General features: G+C 43.8%; 1 long non-coding RNA gene across 1 annotated transcript; it reads right to left on the bottom strand.

Moving 5' to 3' along the window:
- Window positions 1-8,425: 8,425 nt before the first annotated feature.
- On the bottom strand, window positions 8,426-12,939 carry LOC128339800 (uncharacterized). Its single transcript, XR_008313219.1, has 3 exons — window positions 12,854-12,939; window positions 9,703-9,841; window positions 8,426-8,528 (listed from the first exon to the last, which is right to left on the bottom strand). It is a non-coding gene; the product is annotated as an uncharacterized LOC128339800 (long non-coding RNA).
- Window positions 12,940-14,977: the final 2,038 nt, after the last annotated feature.

Genomic DNA, 14,977 nt, shown 5'->3' with positions numbered 1-14,977 from the left:
CATGTCAACCATGTCAAACATGTCAGCATCTTCTGTGAACATGTCAGTGAACCATCCTCTTTGAACATGTCAGCCATTCTCCGCCAAATATGCTGGCCATTTTCTCGATTTGCATGTCAGCCATTCTCTGTCCTTATAAGACTGTGCAACATGTCAGCCATTCACTGCCAGATTTTCCATCGATTGAGACAGCTGCTGCTATTACTGCTAACTGAGCAAAGAGGCACCTTATAAAAGTGGTGATTCTGTACTGGTCAAGGACCCTAATCATATCTATCTAAAGCGATTCTCTTATTTTTAGCAAGAGGAGATCCACTGTCCCTATCCAGCCCCCAGCACAGCCTCCCTCCATTGGCTTGGTGTTGGTGTCTACTTTAAGTTTATTTTTAGATTGTGAGCCCTTTGGGGACAGGAAGCCCACCTCATTTATTTTATTTATATATTCTGTGTAAACCACTTTGTAAACTTTTGTTGCAAGGCAGTATATAAATGTTGTTGCAACAGTAGTGGTAGAAGTTGCTTTTGTGTTAATATGATTCTGACTGCAATAATCATATTACCTAGTAGCGTTTAGTTATATCCCCCCCTGCCCAGAAAAGGACTAAGGGAAATGCAACCCCCGGTGTGTGTGTGTGTGTGTGTGTGTGTGTGTGTGTGTTGATAGAAATGATTAGCTGCTTCTGCTAGCCCTCTATCTTTTTACGAATCCATCAAAAAGTCAGCTTGACAATTATGGTTATTAACACATTACATTAACCATTCTATACATTTTGTACGGAATATGGTACAGAAATGTTCCTTTGCTTCAATATCTATTAAAAAGTGTGGTTCCTCTGAACATAAGGACCAATAAGCTTCCATTGGTAACTATAAGAGATTACCATTTTAAAATGTTCTTTCTCATTTAATTTGAATATTCTCCTTAGTTCCTCCTGCTGCTCCACTGAAATCTGATATGTCCTTTTGTGATCCAGAAGAAAGTTACGTTTCAAAATTCCTTTATGCTCATCAAACACATTCAGAATCAGATTGTCCTTTGTACACAGCCACTAATTTGTAAAGATTGGGGGGAAAGGAGCAGGGATATCTTGTTCCCTTAATTGCCCATATGAAATAATTGCCCCATCTGTAAGAAAATCGCAAATGTGTACAAGGCCATGCTCTGCCCATATATTAACGTCACCCAATTCTCTTGTCTATCTAATTGTTCTGAATTCATGAGCAGTATCAAAAGAGATATTTTTGGTGCCAGCTGATGTTTGAGCTTATCCCATACGTTCATGCAGGGGCATCACAAGGTTGAAGTGAGCCCTGGGACAAGAAGAGAAGATGAGACCCCGGGCCCCTTGCCGCCTTCTTCTCCCCCGCCTCATCTCTTTGCTTCAGATGAACTATATGGACATGCTGAAAAACAAACAATTTCCAGCATGGCCTTTTCCTTGCTCCTATGCAAATAATATATCACACACTCCCCACTCTTGGAACAGGGGCAGCAGCTTGCCAATGAATCAGGGAGGTGGGAAGGGAGAGCAAAGAGTGAGCTGTTTCCCAACCAGTGTTTCCCTCCCTTTCTCATGGACCCAAGGACATTTGTCACTTCCCTTTTTCAGTTAGAGTTATGGTGTTCTTTTTCTATGGAAGAAGAAATAAAAGGCAGCCAAGGGTTTAGGAACCTCGGAAGCTGCCATAGACTGAGTCAGACCATTGGTTTATCTAGCTCAGTATTGTCTTCACAGACTGGCAGCGGCTTCTCCAAGGTTGCAGGCAGGAATCTCTCTCAGCCCTATCTTGGAGATGCCAGGGAGGGAACTTGACACATTTTGCTCTTCCCAGAGTGGCTCCATCCCCTGAAAGGAATATCTTACAGTGTTCACACTTCCAGTCTCCATTCAGATGCAACCAGGGCAGACCCTGCTTAGCTATGGGGACAAGTCATGCTTGCTACCACAAAACCAGCTCTCCTCTTTGGGGGATGGTTCACCCCCAAAGCAGCATCTCCATGGATCATGTCAGGATCAAAGTTTCTACAGTTGTAGAGTTTACCTCCCCCCACCCCACTCCTTTCCACCTTTGCCTACATCGTGCAAATTGCCCCATGTTCCCATCTTTAGCTTCACTGAAAATTACCCCCCACCACCACCACCACCACCATTTTTGAACTATAATGAATATGGAAGATGAAAGGAACTGTCAGGACTATTTGGTTGGAGACATCTAATTTATTCTGCTCTTAAGAGAACAATAAATCTATTCCTATGGGCACACTTTTGTGATAACAAAAAGTTATGATGAAAGCTACATCAGAATGTGTTGTGCCAAAACGCATAGATTAGTCTGCAGTCATTTTTTAAGCACCTGGGATTCGTTCATCAAAACAAAAAATAACTAGAAACTGTGCCAAGGGAAATTTGTTTCTTTAAAAACTCATATTCATTAATTTAGAAAAATTGTTTGCACATCCGCCCATCCTTGATTCTCAGAAAGGTTGTAAACTGTGGATATTATACTCCAATGTCTCTGGTGCTCTTTTGTTCTAGGGTTTGCTTGTTTCCCCTGTAGCACCCAGAGGTGCATCTAGATAATTTTGGAGCTTGGACCTAAAGGCCTTTTGCCCCGCCCCCCACTGCCACAAGATAAGCATCGTCCACCTACACATATGCACGTGTGCGCGCGCGCACACACACACACACACACCCCGCATCACACACAGTAATTTAAACACCACCATTTTAAATGCAGTATTTTCACACCACAATAAGCTCAAGGAAAGGAACAGGCTCAACCCACTGACCTGCAGACACCACATTTTGCACTGACAATCCTGACTGTGCTCAGTGGGAGGAAGATTGGGTAGGCTGCATTTGGCTGCAGCACTCAGATGCCACTCTCACCACAGTCATGCTCAGCTGCCTGAAAGAGAGCAGGCTGGCAGTGTGGTGCAACCACTACACCACCCAGGACAGGCTAAAGAGGATTTGGGGGCTCCAGGGGCCCCATGGAGGCCCTGGGCTCCACCTAGAAGTCCAGGGGGAAGAGCACCTCTGGTGGCAACCAAATCTATATTCCCTACTTACCTTTGTACTTACCTTCAGGCTTTTGTCTCCATCCCTACAAAAGAAGGTCATTCTCATGACCAAATTGGCTGGGGCTAGGGTGGACTAGAGGTGAGGCAGGGCCCTACCTGCCTCCCCCCACACGATTGGAGCCTGAACAGGGCTCTGCTACCTGCACAACCAGATGAGTGGTGAGCGGTGCAGCAAGTGGGAGTGTGTGTGGTGGGGGGAGGAAACCGGGCTGCCAAGAACCCTACAATGCACTGTCTGAGCAGCGTGGTGCATTGGGAAAGTTCCAGCTGCTGGGCCACTGCTCCCCTCTAGCTCTATGGCAAAGATGGCTGCTGGCAGTTCAGGAGGGGCTGCTGGCAGCCCAAGCACCCACATGACCACAACCGCAACAGGCCAACATCTTCTTCTCTCTTTTCTGTTCTTTAGTGCAAGGCCTCCCAGCCATAGCTTCCCAGTTGTTGTTGGACTACCCATCAATAGTATTTGGACATTAAGAACATAAGAACATAAGAACAGCCCTGCTGGATCAGGCCCAAGGCCCATCTAGTCCAGCATCCTGTTTCGCACAGTGGCCCACCAGATGCCGCTGGAAGCCACAGACAGAAGTTGAGGGCGTGCCCTCTCTCCATTACTCCCCTGCAACTGGTACTCAGAGGCACCCTGCACTTGAGGCTGGAGGTGGCCCACAGCCCTCCAACTAGTAGCCATTGATAGACCTCTCCTCCATGAAGTCATCCAAACCCCTCTTAAAGCCATCCAGGTTGTTGGTTGTCACCACATCCTGTGGCAGAGAGTTCCACAAGTTGATAATGCGTTGTGTGAAAAAGTACTTCCGTTAGTTGGTCCTAGACCTCCTGGCAATCAATTTCATTTAGTGACCCCTGGTTCTAGTGTTGTGTGAGAGGGAAAAGAATCTCCCTCTCTCCACTTACTCCACACCATGCATGATTTTATAGACCTCTATCATGTCTCCCCGCAGTCGTCTTTTTTCTAAACTAAAAAGCCCCAGGTGTTGTAGTCTTGCCTCATAAGAAAGGTGCTCTAGGCCCCTGATCATCTTGGTTGCCCTCTTCTGTACCTTCTCCAGTTCAACAATGTCCTTTTTAAGATGTGGTGACCAGAATTGTACGCAGTACTCCAAGTGTGGTCGCACCATAGTTTTGTATAAGGGCATTATAATGTTAGCCGTTTTATTTTCAATCCCCTTTCTAATGATCCCTAGCATGGAATTTGCCTTTTTCACAGCTGCCACACATTGAGTCGACACTTTCAACGAGCTGTGGCAGGGGGTGATGGGAATTATAGTCCAACAGCTTTGGTAACATCCAGATTGGACTCCTGCAATGCGCTCTACATGGGGCTGTCCTTGAAGACAGTTCGGAAGCTTCAGTTGGTCCAGAATGCTGCTGCAAGGATGCTCATAGGTGCAAGTGGCTTCACAAGTGTCACACCCATCCTGTGGCAGCTTCGTTGGTTACTGGTCCACTTCTGGGCTAGATTCAAAGTGCTGGTCTTGACCTTTAAAGCTCCACATGGCTTGGGGCCGGGGTACCTGTCAGATCACATTTGCTGATACAAAATTGCCAGGGCATCCGCTTACCATCTCAGGCCCTGCTCATGGCCCCACCACTAGAGGACTAGAGACAGCCTTTGTGGTTGTGGCCCCTTGGCTTTGGAATACCCTCCATGAAGAGTTTCGTCATGCTCCCTGCCTTGATGTTTTTAAAAAACAATTGAAAACACGTCTTTTTAAAGAGGCATTTTAATGCTTCATCTCTGTTTATATCTGATAGGTTCTCTCATTTTTATAGTTCTCATTTTTTAGCTTTTAAAATAACTTTTAATATGAATTTTTTTAAAGTTCTTTTTAGATTGTGAGCCCTTTGGGGAAAGGGATCCATCTTATTTATTTATTATTTCTCTGTGTAAACTGCCCTGAGCCATTTTTGGAAGGGCAGTATAGAAATTGAATTAATAATAGTAGTAGTAGTAGTAGTAGTAGTAGTAGTAATGAGGCCTCGAAGAATATATAAGGGACAGTGAAGATGCACTTAAAATGGTCAATAACGCAAAACTATTAAACAACAATGAAACAAAGCAGGCCTACAAGAAAGAACAAGTCAAGAAGTGAGCAGAAAAATGGAAAAATAAGCCACTGCATGGTCAATGTTTGCACAATATAAGTGGAAAATCAAACATCACCAAGACCTGGCAATGGCTTAAGAATGGCAACTTGAAGAAAGTAACAGAGGGTTTAATACTGACTGCACAAGAACAGGCACTAAGAACAAACACAATAAGAGCAAAAGTCAAAAAATTAACCACTAACAGCAAGTGCCACCTTTGTAAAGAATCAGATGAAATAGTGGACCACCTATTCAGCTGTTGTAAAAAGATCGCACAGACTGCCTACAAACAAAGGCATGACAAAGTAGCAGGGATGATACACTGGAACATCTGCAAAAAATACAAGCTACCTGTAGCCAAACATTGGTGGGACCATAAAATGGAAAAAGTGGTAGAAAATGAAGATGCAAAAATATTATGGGACTTCCAGCTACAAACAGACAAACATCTGCCTCACAATACACCAGATTTAACTGTAGTCGAGAAGAAAGAAAAACAAGTTAAAATAATCGACATAACAATACCAGGGGATAGCAGAATAGAAGAAAAAGAAATAGAAAAAAATCACCAAATACAAAGATCTACAAATCGAAATTGAAAGGCTGTGGCAGAAAAAGACCAAAATAATCCCAGTGGTAATTGGCGCCCTGGGTGCAGTCCCAAAACAACTTGAAGAGCACCTCAACACCATAGGGGCCACAGAAATCACCACCAGCCAATTACAAAAAGCAGCTTTACTGGGAACAGCCTATATTTTGATGGATAATAAAATTTTGGCATCCCAGGTCCTTGGGAAGGACTCAATGTCTGGATAAAACAAACCAGTCAATAACACCTGTCTGACTGTGTAAACAAGAAATAATAAAATTGTAATTTTAAATGTAGTTTTAGCTTAGTCTTTTAACTTGTTTAAATTAAATTTGTTTAACTTTATTGGTCTTCTTTTACATTGTATCTTTTTATTATGTTCTGAGCTGCCCTGAGCAGTAGTGTACTGGAGGGCCTGGGGTATAAATACTTCAAATAAATAAATAAAACAGCAACTGGGAATCCCTGCTTTAGTATTTCAAAACATGATGTATCATCACCATGGTGTGAATTTCCGACCCGGTTCCGGCTCAACTTGCAGCGCAAAAGCACCACAACTCTAAAATATTTCATTTTAAGAACACACATCTTAAATCTCCCAGTTGCCAAGTAGTAGCTCTGTGACATGGAACACTGAAAAATGTTCCGGTGCTATATTATGAAATAAACACCAATTTAAAGAAAAGGTGCCCCCCACACACACCTTTAATTCAGCTGCTGTGGAAAGGGAACACATTGGAGAGTGATGTGGTGATCTGAACACAATTACTCTGTGGCCTGCAGATTTATGAGCAACTGCAAACAACAGCAACCATCTGCCCTTTTCTTTGCTTCTGTGCTGTTGGTAGTTCTTTTTGCAGCATTTTACATTTCCTCCAGATCTAATTAATTTCCAGACATCCCCTTCATTGTCATTTCACCCAGCAATTAAATTTTAGGTGATCTTTCTTCTCCGGACAGAAGTAATGGTGCAGTCTTCAGACTTCCTAGTTAGTCATCACTACTACATGTTACCGGGATGAATGTGAACTGTTCCAAAGCATCAGACGAACATCCCAGAGATTTGCATTGTTATGTACTTTGGCATGAAATAACCTAGGTTTCAAAGACCAAACACAGAAAACATTAAGGCAGCATTCACATGTAATGTCAAACTGCATTCAAATGGGGCAGAGGTTCACATTCATGAATGTCCAAATACATCCAAAAAAATTTGATGGCAAAAGTGACCTGACGTTTGCCTCGCCAAACTCTAATGTAAAGCTTCAGTTTATAGTGAGTTTCGCAGCCACAATCTAAGGTTTTGCGGTGGTCATGTTATGTCTGAATGTGGATGCAGCCACAGCCACAGTTTTGTGTAGTTTCTGGAACCATAATAATAGAGCGGGTGGCACATACCGCGATTCTGCCCATTCCATGCCTGTGGCCCTTTTCAGGGGAACATAGGAAGCTGCCATATATTGAGTCAGACCATTGGTCTATCTAGCTCAGTATTGTCTACACAGAATGGCAGTGTCTTCTCCAAGGTTGCAGGCAGGAATCTCTCTCAGAGCTATCTTGGAGACACCAGAGAGGGAACTTGAAACTTTCTGCTTTTCCCAGAGTGGCTCCATCCCCTGAGGGGAATATCTTACAGTGCTCACATGTGGTCTCCCATTCAAATGCAACCAGGGTGGACCCTGCTTAGCTAGGAGGACAAGTCATGCTTGCTACCACAAGACCAATTCTCCTCTCTTCTCATAGGCTGCCTCTCTGAGCACCTGCTATGCACCTATCTCTGATTCAACAAAGCAGTTGTTCAGCAACAGGGAAACCACTACATCCCATTCCAAGCTTGTCAACCTGTCAAATGGGAAAGTCACACAGGGGCATGCCCTCTTCCTTGCCAAAGCTCTGCTTCTCCCCCCCCCCCCCAAAGTCTTACTGAGGCCGGGGGGTGGCTGTGGGGGGGGGAGCAGAGCCATCCTCATCCGGGCTTGTGACAATCACAACTGTGCAGTTGGGCCTTGCAGTTGCTTAAAGATGCTGGCCCGAATGGATGGGGCCAGTGTCTCTCCTGCTCCCACCCCACCACTGGGGGATGGGGGGGGGAGAAGGGAAAAGGGATCTCTCCGCTCCCCCCCCCTGCGGCCACCCCTCGACTGTGTTTTTTAAAAAATATCAGAGCTTTAGTGGGGTGGGCCCCCCAAAAGAGGTTGGGGGGCCTCACACGGGGGGGGCTCATGGCTGGGTGGTCTGGGCACCCAAATTACTTTGGTGCACCCCTGGCTGACACCTTGCCCACAGTCTTGTGATGCAAGGCCATGCTCTGCCCATATATTAAAGGTAAAGTTTGCGGTCAAGTCGATTTCGACTCCTGGCATCCACAGAGCCCTGTGGTTTTCTTTGGTAGAATACAGGAGGGGTTTACCATTGCCTCCTCCCGTGTAGTATGAGATGATGCCTTTCAGCATCTTCCTATATTGCTGCTACCCAATATAGGTACCGGCGAAGATTTGAACCAGCAACCTTCTGCTTGTTAGTCAAGCATTTCCCCGCTGTGCCACTTAAGGTGACTTGCCCATATATTAAAGTGAACCAGTTCTCTTACCTACCAAATTGTTCTTAATTAATGAGTGCTATCAAAAGATATATTTTTGGTGCCAGCTGATGTTTGAGCTCATCCCATACATTCATGCTAGGGCGTTGCAAGGTTGCCTGCTGGGATGTGGCCTCAGTGGAGCAGAAAGAGGAAGGGGCTTCCCTGCCCTGAAAACAGTTGGACAAATGTCTGTGATGCAATTCAAGGTTTGAAAAAATAACCGCAGGTTCGGCAACCTCTGGTTTCACGTTGCATGCAAATGCGGCCGATGTTTGTCTTCCTGTTCGAGGTTTACGCATAGATAGACTCATGGGTCCCATACCTGCCAACATTTCTCAGGTACAAAAACAGACACAACGCTTCTTTTTTTTTAATATATGCACTTCTGTTGTCATGCAAGCATCACTGCTTGAGCTCTCCTATATATTACACATTGTTGGAAGTATTTCTCCACTGACTGTACACTAAACCAACCATAAACGTTTACTTGCAAAATATTTTAAAATGTTCACATTTGGTTAGTAGGTTGATCAGTGGTTGGTAGGATTGTCAACTAGGAGTGCAGACAGAAGGAAAGCTTGAAAAGCAACTCCTCACTTAAATTTTGTTTGGAAGAAGAGGAAATATGCTTCAGGGGAGGGGACCTGGGTTTGGTGGGGCGAGGGAAAATATACTCTTCGGGGGAGACATGGGTTGCTAGGTTTTGTGGGGGGAGTTCAGTAAAATTGGGGGGGAGCTCCTCATATTATTATTCATTTATTATTATTAAAACTTTTATACCGCCCTTCCAAAAGGCTCAGGGCGGTTTACATTCATATGCTTGTGGGAGGGATCTGCAGCCCTGTGGCCAATTGATTAAAAAAAACTTAATCCTGGATTCTACTACAGAAGAATACAGCATAAGTAGAACTTCTGTAAGTTTGTAGCATTCACTTTGTAATTTAACCTTTACAATTCAAATTTCAATAGTAAATTTTTCAGTATTACAGTTCAGTAATTTGTACATGAAGGTAATGAACTGGTGCATGTGATTTTAAAAAAAAACCACACACACACACACACCATATAAATTATCTTGCTTCACATTTGCACTAATTCATCTGTATCTGAGTGAAGTGCTACACTAGAGAAAGATATTTAATCCTATCTTCCATTCTAACCTGAATTGATGTTCTCCCTGTTCCACCCCACCCCCCCACAACTGTGTGTTGGTAATCCATGTGTGGTCATGACCTACATGCCGTAGTAATCATTTTGCTACATTCCTTGCTGGGCCCCCAGTTTCAAAGTTCAAATCCTTTGCTGATTACAAGATGGTTCTGAGTGTTATCAGAGACTTACATTTAATCTTCAAGAAGCAGAAGTAGCTGAAAGACTCAAACCCTTCTGTTCACACAGTTCTTCTTATCTAGTTCTTAAAGTGCTTCAACATAATCACTTGCTCATTTCAGTATCAGTCATAATTGTTGAGTTCATCACACTGTATGAGAAAATAGTTTCTTCAATACAGACAGAGAATAGGATTCACAATTAACACTGGTGTAGTTACTTCCGAATTAAAGTTAAAACCACTCCTCTAACACCAATAAAAATAAAATAAAATAAAATAAAAATAATAATAAACAACTTTATTTGTTAGCCACCCATAACAAATTGATCTCTGGGCAGCTTGCCATCGAGCCAGCCCAGTTTGGACTGTCCAGATTCGAACCAGACTGCCCCCCCCAGGGGAGATGTCGGTCTGAGTTCAAACCAGAGTGACCCCCACTTCGAAGAACCAGATCACAGACTGGCTTGGGGAATATACCTGTAAAGGGGAATCTGACGCGGATTCCCCTTTACAAGTAATGGGCATTCCCAGTACATTGGGAGCGGGGTGAAAGAAAGACTTCATTTACCTTTAAAATGCAGGCTGTGGGGATAGCAGAGGCGGTCACGGCAGCGACATTGGCGGTGACAGTGGGGGCTTCTCCAACCCACCCGCCATCAGCCTCCCAAATGACAGCCTGGGCTGCCTGCAGCCTGGTTCGGGCCTCTGCGCATTCATGGAGGCCATTTCCGTGACCTCCACGCATACACACAGGCCATTTGCCTGCCACAACCTTTACTTAAAGGCCCTTAAATAAAATGCCCTTTACTTGTAAAGGGCAATCCTCACCAGAGTCCCCTTTACAAGTATATATTACAAGTATATTACAATACAGAACCTTTTAAGAACTTTTAAAAACTCAATTTTAAAATCAGTTTTTAAAAGCTTGAGTGAACAGAAAGGTCTTCACCTGGCATCTAAAAGAGCAAAGTGATGGCAACACTGGAAGGAAACATAGGAAACATAGGAAACTGCCATATACTGAGTCAGACCATTGGTCTATCTAGCTCAGTATTGTCTTCACAGACTGGCAGTGGCTTCTCCAAGGTTGCAGGCAGGAATCTCTCTCAGCCCTATCTTGGAGAAGCCAGGGAGAGAACTTGAAACCTTCTGCTCTTCCCAGAGCGGCTTCATCCCCTGAGGGGAATATCTTGCAGTGCTCACACATCAAGTCTCCCATTCATATGCAACCAGGGCAGACCCTGCTTAGCTATGGGGACAAGTCATGCTTGCTACCACAAGACCAGATCTCCTCTCTGGTCAAGAGAGGACAAATTCACTCCTGAATTACAACTTTGGATTACTGATGTGTGTTCCCTGTCAGCATTTGAACTGGTCTTTGTTTGTCGACAAGGTAAAGAAGAGGAGTTTTCAGCTATCTGCTCAAACTTTAATAAACCGTTTATGCTTTGAAATAGAAGATATATATCTTTGGTTTCCCCGCTTTTTTCTTTTCCCTTTTCCCCTCTTTTTCTTCTGTGTTGGTTGTATCTTAATATGTTTAAGCTATGTTTAAGGGATTTTCCCCCCTTTCTTTTTTCTCCCCCCCCTCCAGTTATATTCACATGCATAATTATCCTTGATCATGTTTATGTACTGTAATCTCATTGCAATAAAAGTGTGGAGGGAGTGACATTGCCAGGTGAGCCTCATTGGGGAGGCTATTCCATAAATGGGGTGCCACCACTGAAAAGACCCTCTCCCTAGTAGCCACCCACCTCAACTTGTTTAGCAGGGGCACTTGGAGCAGGGCCTCTGAAGAAGATGTCCTGAGTCGGGACATATGGAGCAAAGCCCTCCCTGGTAATCTAGCCCCAAGATGTTTAATGGTTAAAACCAGCACACTGAATTGGGCCCAGAAACAGACTGGGAACTAGTGTAACTGATGAAGCACTGGTGTGATATGATCAAAACCATTGGATGGGGTGGTATAAAAATGTAACAAACAAACAAATAAAATAAAATAAAATAAAAACTCCTAGCTCCATTTATTATATACAGTACTATGTACTGTTAAGAGAAACTCTCAGTATTCTATTATTGCAACAGATTCCTAATTAACAATCAACCAACCTCTACAGAATAGAGGTTACTACTAATACATTGCATACGAGAGCTGTAGCCCAATCCACACATTATGTTCCATGCATGTAAAATCTGTTTACAGTGGCTGACATCCAGACTAATGCTGTGCTGACTTGCCAGTGTTTTCAGTTGTGCAAGAGGGAAGTGACAATTTTCGGTGCTCTTCCCTTCCTTCTACAGCTGATTGTGCCTCTCAAAATTATGACCCTGGGTGCTGTGGGACCTCAGGGACACAATTTCAGGAGGCATGAGTATTCATTTTTAAAGTGAACCTGGTACAGGCTCCCTCAAATGCAATGGATGGATGGAAAGTATACTGCTATACATGCATTGGACGTAATGTATGAATGACTGTACATGTGTACACTGTACACAGACTGTATGCATGTTGAACATAACATGTGAATAGGGCTAAAGATTATCAAGAAGGTTCCCAGAAACTTGTCAAAGATAGATGCAGTCCTAGCAATTATGTGCACTAGTTCAGGTTTTAAGGCTGAAATCTCAGCTTTGATATGAGAAATCCTGAAAGCTTTCTATCTTAGGTTTTGCTTTCAGATTGATTTCCACTTTCCATTTTCAGATTTAAACAAAGCTACTGGTAATTAAAGGTAAGATTTCCAGGAGTTGAGCTTATTGGATCAAACACTTCAAGACAGCTCCTTCTCAAGTTCATGTCAAATAATATGTGCAAAATCCAAGCTACTTAAAAATCTCACCAATTTTGCAAGTTAAATGACATAAATTTTGCTTAAGACTGACGTGCCAGATCTTGCAAGACCTCGCTCCTTTGCCAGCATGCTAAACAGGGAAAGCCAAGATGACATTGTCCAAAGAAGCAGAATAAATAAAGTCTTGATAACCCCCATTCAGTCTCCGAGCAAGGAAACAGACATATTTATCTTGTTGTAAACCGCCCAGAGACATAAGTTTTGGGCGGTATAAAAATATAAATGAATGGATGAATGAATATTGTAATGTTTTAACTGTAAACATACATTTAACTGTAAGCATACATATAAATATTAAAACATGTACCCTGGCGTTCTTGACATTACTTTCTCATGGGCGAAATAAAAGTGATCAAAGGTTGGAGCCATTTCCTTATGAAGAAAATCCAGGGCTTTTCGTTTAAAGAAAAAGATGAGCAGAGTTGGAATAGAGGCTTATAACGTTCTCAGTAGTGTATCACTATCACTCAGTAGTGATGATTGATTCTCTTATATTTAGCAGGTAGAGAGCCTAGTTTGTTAGGGAACTGTCCTTAACCAATGCCAGCACAGCACCCCTTCAATGGTCATTACTGGCATCTATCTTATGTTTCCTTTTAGATGAGCCCCTTGGGGACAGGGAACCATGTTTAATTCATTAACTAATTAATTAATTAACTAGCTTAACCCACACAGAGCATCTGCATGCTAGTACTTGGTTGCTCCCCTCACCCCTGCCATAGCCCCACTCACATCAGAGATCTCTCCACCCTCACCTGAGCTGCACTCCTGCTTTTCCTCCTCATCCATCCATTTGCTTCCATCCCTCTCACCCCTCTTGACCACTTCTCTATCCCTTTACTCCATCCCCCTCACCCCCCTTGGTCTCAGCTGCAGCGTTGCTGATGCCTATTGGCTAAGTTTCAGCCCCCTATCCCCGGATACTTCCCCCACCCCTACCTGAGACCCGCTCCTGCTCCTCCCCACAGGAGCAGCAGCAGCAGTGGTTGACTGGGCCCTTCATCGCTGCAACCACTGCCATGGCCACTCGTTCCCCTCAGGCAGCCGACAGGCCCAGGCCCATCCCTTGCCTGCCTGCCTCTGCCAATGGCCTCGGTAGCCCCAAATAGCAACAGGTTGACTGGGCCCTTCCTTCATGCCACTACCGCCATCACCACTCATTCCCCTCAGGCCACTGACAGGCTCGGGCCCATCCCTTGCTCTTCCTTCTTTCTCTCTTCCCCTCCCTTCTTTTTTTCTCTCTCTCTTCCACCTGCTCTTCCCCTCTGTCTTTCTTCCCTGCCCTTCTTTCTTGCTTCCTGAGTTAACATATCTTGTTCATCTTGTTTCCTCATCTAATTCACACAACAGCAGCCTCCTTCTCCTGAAGGGGCTCTTTCCTCCCTCACAAACCCTCTCTTTGCAGACTCTTGCCCACTATCTATCTATCTATCTATCTATCTATCTATCTATCTATCTATCTATCTATCTATCTATCTATCTATCTATCTAGATGGATAGATAGATAGATAGATAGATAGATAGATAGATAGATAGATAGATAGATAGATAGATACCTCACCTCTACAATCAAGAACATCTTCTGACCAGTAACAGCTGCATTCCAACTGACCTTAACCATCACAGGCTCCTCCTCCCTATCTGCATATGGAATCCCCACTACACAATCACTACGGTGCCACAGACTCCTCCTCTCTATCTGCATATGGAATCCCACTGACCAATCACCATGGTGCTTCTGCTCACACAATCTCCTCCCGCTATCTGCATATGGAATCCCCACTGCCCAATCAGGTGCTTCTGCTCGCGAACTCTTGTGAGGGCTGCCACACATGGGATTAGCCACAGGTACACCTTAGAGAATTATATATATATATTAGAATCCTTTTAAACACTTCTTAAAAATTGGTATATAAATATTCATTGTTGTAGTAGTAGCAATAGTAGTAAAGGGAAGTAAATATTTCCCCCTTACAAGTTAGTGCTATCCAATAGAATTGATTAATGTCAGGTTCAAGACCAACAAAAGAAATTACACAAATTGGGCTGGTTTGGATGATATGGTCCCCGCCCATGCAGTGAGGAAGAGGATGTGCTGAGATAAACAAATATTTGGGTGTGGGTGGGTGTGGCCATTTGGATGAACATTCTGCCCATGTGATAGGCACATGCCAGGAGGGTGTTAGGATGTCCTGGAGGATGTTCTGATGGGTATGCTTTTGGGACATCTCTTTTCTAATTATGTAGAAAGGGACAGTATCATCTGAACTAGCCCAGTATGTAATTAATATATGGGATATACTTCCAGAAGATGTGATGATAGTCACTAACTGAGATAGATTTGAAGGATTAGATAAGTGGCTTAGTGACACTGACAGTAGCCAGTGTCCAAATTTTGTGGCGGGTGGCCATTTATGCCACTGTAAGACCT

Source organism: Hemicordylus capensis, chromosome 1 (genome assembly GCF_027244095.1).
Source record: "Hemicordylus capensis ecotype Gifberg chromosome 1, rHemCap1.1.pri, whole genome shotgun sequence".
In the NCBI taxonomy this organism is placed as follows: domain Eukaryota; kingdom Metazoa; phylum Chordata; class Lepidosauria; order Squamata; family Cordylidae; genus Hemicordylus; species Hemicordylus capensis.
Note: the sequence above shows the minus strand (reverse complement) of the source record. Positions and strands in the feature narration are given on the sequence as shown.